This window comes from Berghia stephanieae, chromosome 8, assembly GCF_034508935.2.
Source record: "Berghia stephanieae isolate SIO BIC M18660-M18661 chromosome 8, UCSD_Bste_1.3, whole genome shotgun sequence".
Lineage (NCBI taxonomy): Eukaryota > Metazoa > Mollusca > Gastropoda > Nudibranchia > Aeolidiidae > Berghia > Berghia stephanieae.
The window spans coordinates 43929000-43936499 of NC_088367.1; the positions used below are offsets into that span (position 1 = coordinate 43929000).

At 39.7% G+C, this 7500-nt stretch overlaps 1 pseudogene across 1 annotated transcript in view; it reads right to left on the bottom strand.

Annotated features, from left to right (window-relative positions):
- Nucleotides 1-2918, bottom strand: part of LOC144978735 (dihydropyrimidinase-like) — a 56171-nt pseudogene extending 53253 nt beyond the window's left edge. The window contains exon 1 of the transcript XR_013646580.1: nt 2719-2918. The product of XR_013646580.1 is annotated as a dihydropyrimidinase-like (transcript). The remainder of the gene's footprint in view (nt 1-2718) is intronic.
- Between the last annotated feature and the right edge of the window lie 4582 nt (nt 2919-7500).

Consider the following 7500-nt stretch of genomic DNA (forward strand, 5'->3'; position numbering starts at 1 on the left):
GTCTATTGATTTAAAAAAAAAAAAAATTTGATAGTCAAAAATGTCAATCCTCCCATCCTCTCCTGTGTTCACATTTTTATAAGGAGTCTTATTTTATTGTTAAAGAGCACTAATGTTTTTGAACGGGTGTTTAACACAAATGTGGGTATTAAATATTACACAAATTTCTCATGGTGAATCAAATGATCGCCATCATTTGATTTTGTTAAACAAGGGGATTTAGGCTCTGAGGAGAAGTCGTCAAGAGCGATCAATCATGCCCACTGATGTGGGAACTAAACTCAGGTTTGAAACAGCCTGTGTTACACAGATATATCCTTTCGTGTCAATCCTGAGTTGCCTTAAAGTACTTAAATAAACTTCTAGAAAGAATTTTTGAAATGTAAAACGGATGGTGCCCTTGACAGTAGAGTGAAATCTCTGCAACCTTTCAAACCAATTCTGAGATTTAGGCTAAACAGCTGGATATTGAAATCTGAAAGAACACAAAAACAAACAAAAGAAACAACAGGACATTCAAATTGGCGGGGAAGTGATCTTCAGTCTGGGTAGAATACATTGGATAGTTGCTAAAATGGAGGTACGCCCAAAGAGGAATTCCCTTTCTTAACCCTGAAGAGAAATTTCTCTTTATAGTCTATACCAAATGAAGACTGAAATAATCCAGACATACACTGCAGTGCAAAGCTGCAATATGAGCAATGGCGAGGTGATTTGCTGAAGGCCACAGTACAGTGACACCAGGACAAACCCTGGGAAGAGACCAATACATCACAAGCCCAGCGCTTGACTGGAACCCTCAAGGCCCCGGCGAATAGGACATCCAGCAATAATACGGTGAAGAGTGCTAATTTGGAACTAAAAGTGTCAAAATGTCGTGTGAGTGTGTGTTGGGGGGGGGGGGGGGGGGGGGGGGGGGGGGGGGGGGGGGGGGGAGGGGTGGGGGGGGGTGAGGGGAGTGGGGGGGGTGTGGGGGGGGGGGGGGGGGGGGGGGGGGGGGGGGAAAGGAAAAGGTGGTAGCCAAAGACCGTCCCAGATGGAAATCCTTGGTGGACACTCTGACTCTATGCTCCAGATGGAGTCAAAAGGAATAAGTAAGTACAGTGACACCAGATGTCAAACTCAGTACATTTTAGAGAAAGACGCAAAGATTATACTGCTGTGCCATGCAGTCTAAGTATTGGTTGAAATTTTAGGGTGACACAATCAGACAGTAGCTTCGAAACATGAATGTGGGCCAGCCAATGCCGAATGGGTCAACTGATACGGATTTGTGGTGTGACTCGCTGAAGACCACAGCAGTGAGACTGGCAGTCAAACTAAGTACTTTTTAGGTGAGAAGCAAAGTCAAAGACAATACCGTTGTGCCATGCAGTCTAAAACTAGGTCGAACTGCTTTAAAATCCCACAGACAAGAACACAAAACTACAGAATTCTTTCTTAATTAGAACTAACTCGTAGTGGAATGGGCTGGATGAACTGGTCATCATGGCACCACACCTAAACGATTCCAAGGCCCGACTGACATGGGCCCGCGCCCAATGAGGACGCCGCTGAAATACAACCAGACCAATGGTTTCTTCAGCGCCAACCATACAGATACAGAACTGTAGGGTGATACAATCAGAAGGCAACTTCGAAATAGTTCATGAATGAGGGCCAGGAGTTACTGACATGGATTTGTGGCATGACTCGCTGAAGGCTGCAGTGATACTGGAAGTCAAGCTCAGTACCTTTTGGGTAAGAAGCAAAGATGATAATGCAGCTGCAGTCTAATACTGGGTTGAACTGTAGGGTGACACAATCCGAAGGCCGATTCGAAATAAATGTGGCCAGCTTTTGCCGAACAAGTTGGTGGATTTGTGATGTGACCATCCAATATTGCTGCCACTCTTGCAAAACTTATTAGATGTGATCTACACTGATCCCAGCTGGGTAATAGAGCATTTGAGCATTGGACTTGAAAAAGAAAGTCAGGCATATCAGAATTTTTGTCACTCTATTGGTAAATAAAAGACAGAAAAATGACAATTGTTTGCCAAACAGGGTTAACTTCTTATTCCATTATAATGTCAACAAAATTTCTCATACACACACACACACACACACACACACACACCAAAATATTGTTCTTCAATCATAAAAAGATGATCGTAATAGTGATAGTGATAGTAATAATAGTCATAGACTAAAGAAAATGTGATACGACTCGTCTCTCTCTCTCTCTCTCTCTCTCTCTCTCTCTCTCTCTCTCTCTCTCTCTCTCTCTCTCTCTCTCTCTCTCCACATGAAAACTGCTTCTTAAATTAAATATAAATGAATAATTGGTTGTATGAAAAAAAATTTTTCAGGCCTATACATATATCATTACATCATCCCCACGCACTGACATGCAAACAAGACATAAGACTGTCGTCTTTTCAAATTGAACATGGACATCAAGTGATAGCTTTAAAATCTGAAGTGGGTACCGGCAGGGTTATTCTCATCAAATTTCAGACAATAAAGACACCATGGTCATAGGATTAACACTGCCTGATTTAGGCTACATATCATAGACACAACTAGAGAATCTTTTCATTATCTAAAATATCTAACTACTTCTACAAGGCTATCACTACTGCTACTACTGCTACTACTACTACTACTACTACAACTACTACAACTTTTAGTTTATTTATAAATTTGTTACAACTCCCCATTTTCCCTTGATCTTACCTGCAGGTGAATGGGTACTTTTTTAACAGGTGCTCTATGAGAACTCATTTTGGGACGTCAGCTTGTAAATCGATGGTTTAGTCCTTACAAATAAAATGATAATCCGAAAGTTTGGTGACAAAAGATGGATGAATTCACTGAAGTCAAAGAAAAGTTCAAATCCCAATCGTTAGTTTTAGTAGACAGCAGTCAGTCAGTCGCACCAAAAACCAAACGATAATCCACTGAAATTTAGACGCTTACCATCCAAATAAATCTAAAACAGAAACAAAAATAGAATCACCATAGCCTACCTGAGAAACACATTAACTCTTAGGTAAATAAAGAAAAATGAGCAAATAAAAAATAAATAAATAAAGCTTACTTGACTCACTAATACTTACAGTAACCACGGACAAGGCTAGACACATACAATGCTTCTGCACTGCTGCTCTACCTACCGCTACCAACTCGAACTATGGGTCGAGGGCTTCCCCACCCCTATATAATAGTCTATAGCCTACTTACAACAATACACTGAGACCTAATCAGATCATACATTCTTCGTGATAATCGTTTCCAGTAAATAACTATTACCATGTATTTAAAAGCAAAAACGAAATAGCCGGCCTGCGAATAATTTATCCGAAATGAGCGGTCACAACCATAACACAGCTGAAAAATGTGACGTAGCACACTGACTACACATTCAACACACTGTCAGTGAGTAAACTTCTGTGTCAAACTTAACCCGGAAAAAAACGAAGAGTAGCCTTGAACAATCCCTTCATTAACTCCCTACCTTCGAATTGTTGAATACGATGTTTTGAAGATCAAGTGATTCACACTTGATAAAATAATAAAACAAATCAATAAAATACAAGCGGAATGTTGAAATATTGACACAGCGCTCAGAACAACGAGAGAGTTGGCCGGTTTGAGGAAGCGGGAAAGTTCGGTGTTTCTACCACTGGTTCCCCGTCAATGCACGATCGAGCATCGCGAGTGAAGGTGGAGCCCTTCAACGAGCATGAGTAATATTTTGGCCGGAACCGGCGTTTTACTGTGTCGAGTAAGTACGTGTGCATTGCCAACAATGCGCGGTTTTTTTTTTTCAACGATGAATGAGAATGGCAATGACAATGAATGTGCGCTCTATGAAATCTCTCCAGTATTGAACGGACTTACCCCTTTATCGCGAAATCACTGTTGCCGCACCTTCCTTATTCATTGCAGCCATAGACTGAAATATTACTCATTCATTCGCGCGCTCATTCATCCTTTCATAACTAATTGATCATTGATTGATATGAAAATATGATCTAGCGGCGCGTTATTTACATGTTATTTAATACGAAAACAATAAAGAGTAGTAGGTTGGGGTTTGTTTTTTTTTTTCTCACTTTTTTGCTTTAATTTAGTCTCTTCCCCCCCCCCCCCCCCCCCCCCCTTTCTTTCTTCCTTCCTTCCTTCCCTTTTCTTTTTGATGCCTGTTTCTTGCTTTGCTTTATACTTTATTTGATAGGCATACTTGTGAAGACCCCGGAAATAAACGCATCTACGAACAGGCACTCTCGTCTTAATCAATTAATGATTATACAACTGTGTTGTAGAAATTAACATAGTTCGTGAGCCATCAACGGTCACATTCATAATAAAGTCTGTAGGTGCGCGCAAATGAATCTGGCAACAGGGCGACTAGTGGGCGATTCCCAACGTCAAATTATGACCAATTATTAAACCCAAGCAGATTTTCTAAATAATCATTAGGGTCAACAGGTGATAGAATTACACTTAATTGTGGGGGAAAGGGGGGGGGGGGGAGGGGGAGTTCGCAAGTTAGGTACTTGTATACAATCTGTAAAAAATACTTTTATATTGGTATCAAATATCTGATATATGATTTGTACTTTGCTAATATTTGATTAATTAAGAGAACTTGGAAATTGACTGGATATATCCTTAGAATGGATCTGAATGCAATTCCCAGGATAGCCCTCAGGTGGACCCCCCAGGGAATGAGAAGAAGGGGCCGCCCGCTGGAGGTCTGGAGGAGGAGCATCAAAAGAGACATGAAAGCTAGTGGATGGTCTTGGGGACAGTTGACAAAAATGGCCTCCAATCGAGAAAGATGGCGTTCCACCTTGTCAGCCTTATGTGATTATCAATGCCAAAGAGGATAAGTAAGTAAGTAATGTTTGATTCACTGATACATGTTATTTAGCCATTATCTTTATTTATGGTCTGATTGAGATTTGCAGAGATATTTTACTTTTCTTTACCATTACAGGATTTTCAAAGGTCAATAGACCTATTCAACCCTTAATAGGATTCAGTAGTCTGATGTCACGCCGCCAGGCAACGGCGGCCATCTTGGCTCTAAAATCATTACTTTTTTATTCTTCATGCTGGCTAGAACTTTTCATTCCCTTTTCATATGCCTTTTGATCAGAATGTGTAAAAGTCAAAACATGATCAAATTTATGTGTTTTTTTCCCTCTGGAAGCGTTTTTATGCTAGCCGGAGAAATATTTCATACGGGCGTCCGCCATTGTTCCGATAGTTTAGAGCCAGTGTTACTAAGTTACCATGCGTCATTAGGAAGGAAGTGACGTTACGACTATTGAATCCTATTATGATGTTATAATGAATGTTATTTTAATTTGCCAGTAACTTTTTGCTCGTTGGCAAAATTTAACATTGGCTGTGTCGATCAACTTTGACCCCCAACCCTGTTATTTTTTCAAGAATAGGTTTGAATAAATAAAGGAATTTTTTTGTTTTTGTTTACTTATAATATGTGACCCCTCGCCTCAAAACGGTATTAAGTCGGGATGACTAAGAGGCTGAAAATTAAATTTGTAGCCAGAAATATCAGACTTGCGTTCAGTTTATAAATTGTATTGAGGAGAATGAATATCATATTTCAGGTTGCTAAATACCAGTAATTCATATTTTTGTCCAGTTTCACTTTAATTTGACTTTTTAGCATCTGGTCTATCCCGACATAATACCGCTTTGAGACGTTGGGTCACATATTTTAATTTCATTTTTTTTCTCTTCGGAAAGTGGAGGGGGTCCCCACATCAAGGGATGATAAATCTGACAGACTCACTCTCACAAACAATTTGTATCAGGGCGATAACATTCTGAAATAACATGCCACTTGAAGATAAGCAACATTCTTCATATAATAACACGCTCTTCCATTGACTACGGCACTGAACAATTGTTATCTCTCTGTTTATCACTTCTATTCTTTTTCTTCTTATCCCCCCCCCCCCCCCCCCCCCCCCCCCCCCCCCCGCGAAGAGCATTGTGATTCATTGTTAATGGAAGTGAAAGCGCGGTAGATATGAATAGTTAATATTATGACAACGATAATCCCATGCCTTGTTACATGTTACCCTTTTGTGCGGCTATGTGGTCTGGTGGTATGACACCCGCCTTCGGATTGTTAGGGTCCAGGGTTCGAAACTCGCTCTGAGCGGCGCATTGTTGAGTCTTAGGAAAAGACTCTTTATTTACTCACATTCTCTAACCTTACTCAGTTGTAATACTAGTATCTGGCAGTTAACAGTGTTGTCTCTGTAAAAAAAAAATAATGTAATATTGCCTAGTCGTCTTTCATGTTAAATGTTGCTGTTGGCTAGGGATCCCTTTATAAAGCGCGTTGAACATGTTTAGGGAATATATTGCGCTATACAAAAGTTCAATATTTTGTTTGACTCCTTGTTGATACCATCCATCTACTTATTTATCTTTTATCAATGACAGCAACAATGAACTGATAAAACTAATTTTGTTTGAATCCGTATTGACACCATCTACTTATTTATTATCTTTCATCCATGACAGCAACAGATAACTGATAAAATGTCTGTGGCTCATAGCCTTTCTACTCCTGTAATCTCCCCTTAAAAAAAAAAAAACAACAACTAAAGCCTAAAACCACAGAGGAACTCGTTTGGACATAAAGATTAAAAAAAAACAACAACAAAAACTTGAGCTTTTACATAGCGCAATATCCACAAAAAGTGTTCAAAGCTCTTTACAAAAGGGCCCTGTTCAACAGCAACACGTAACATGTAGAACGAGACATGACGACTGTAAGGCGATATTACATATTTTGTCCGACAGAGAAAACGCTGTTAACGGCCAGTTACTCATTTTACACTTGAGTACGATGAGAGAATGTGAGTAAATAGCCTTTTCCAAGGACTCAACCTTGCGCCGAGCAAGCTCGAGCCCGGGACATTCTGATCCGAAAGAAAGTATCATACCACCAGACCACATGTGTTGTGTGTGTGTGTGTGTGTGTGTGCGCGCGCGCGCGTGTGTGAGTAAGAGAGAGAGAGAGAGAGAGACAGAGAGAGAGAGAGAGAGAGAGAGAGAGAGAGAGAGAGAGAGAGAGAGAGAGAGAGATCAGTTCAATATTTATGATTAGTAATGTCTATACAAAGGGAGAGAACCGATTTTAATACTCCCGGATGGAAAATTCCCACGACTTACCTTAAAGTTAAAATTGTTGGGTTGTTAACAAAGCATTCTTTGTCAACTAGATATACTTTTAAAAGAATTAATAAACATCATTGTTAAAGACAATGTTAAAATAACGTATTTAACAGATTAACAAACAAATAAATGAATACGTAAATAAACAAATAAAAATGATTTATTATATCAAACATGTAAGATAATGATATTGATAATGATCATGGATGGTGATGATGATGGTGACGACGACGGCGACGACGCCCATGATGATGATGACAATAATAATAATACTTATAATTTTTAAAA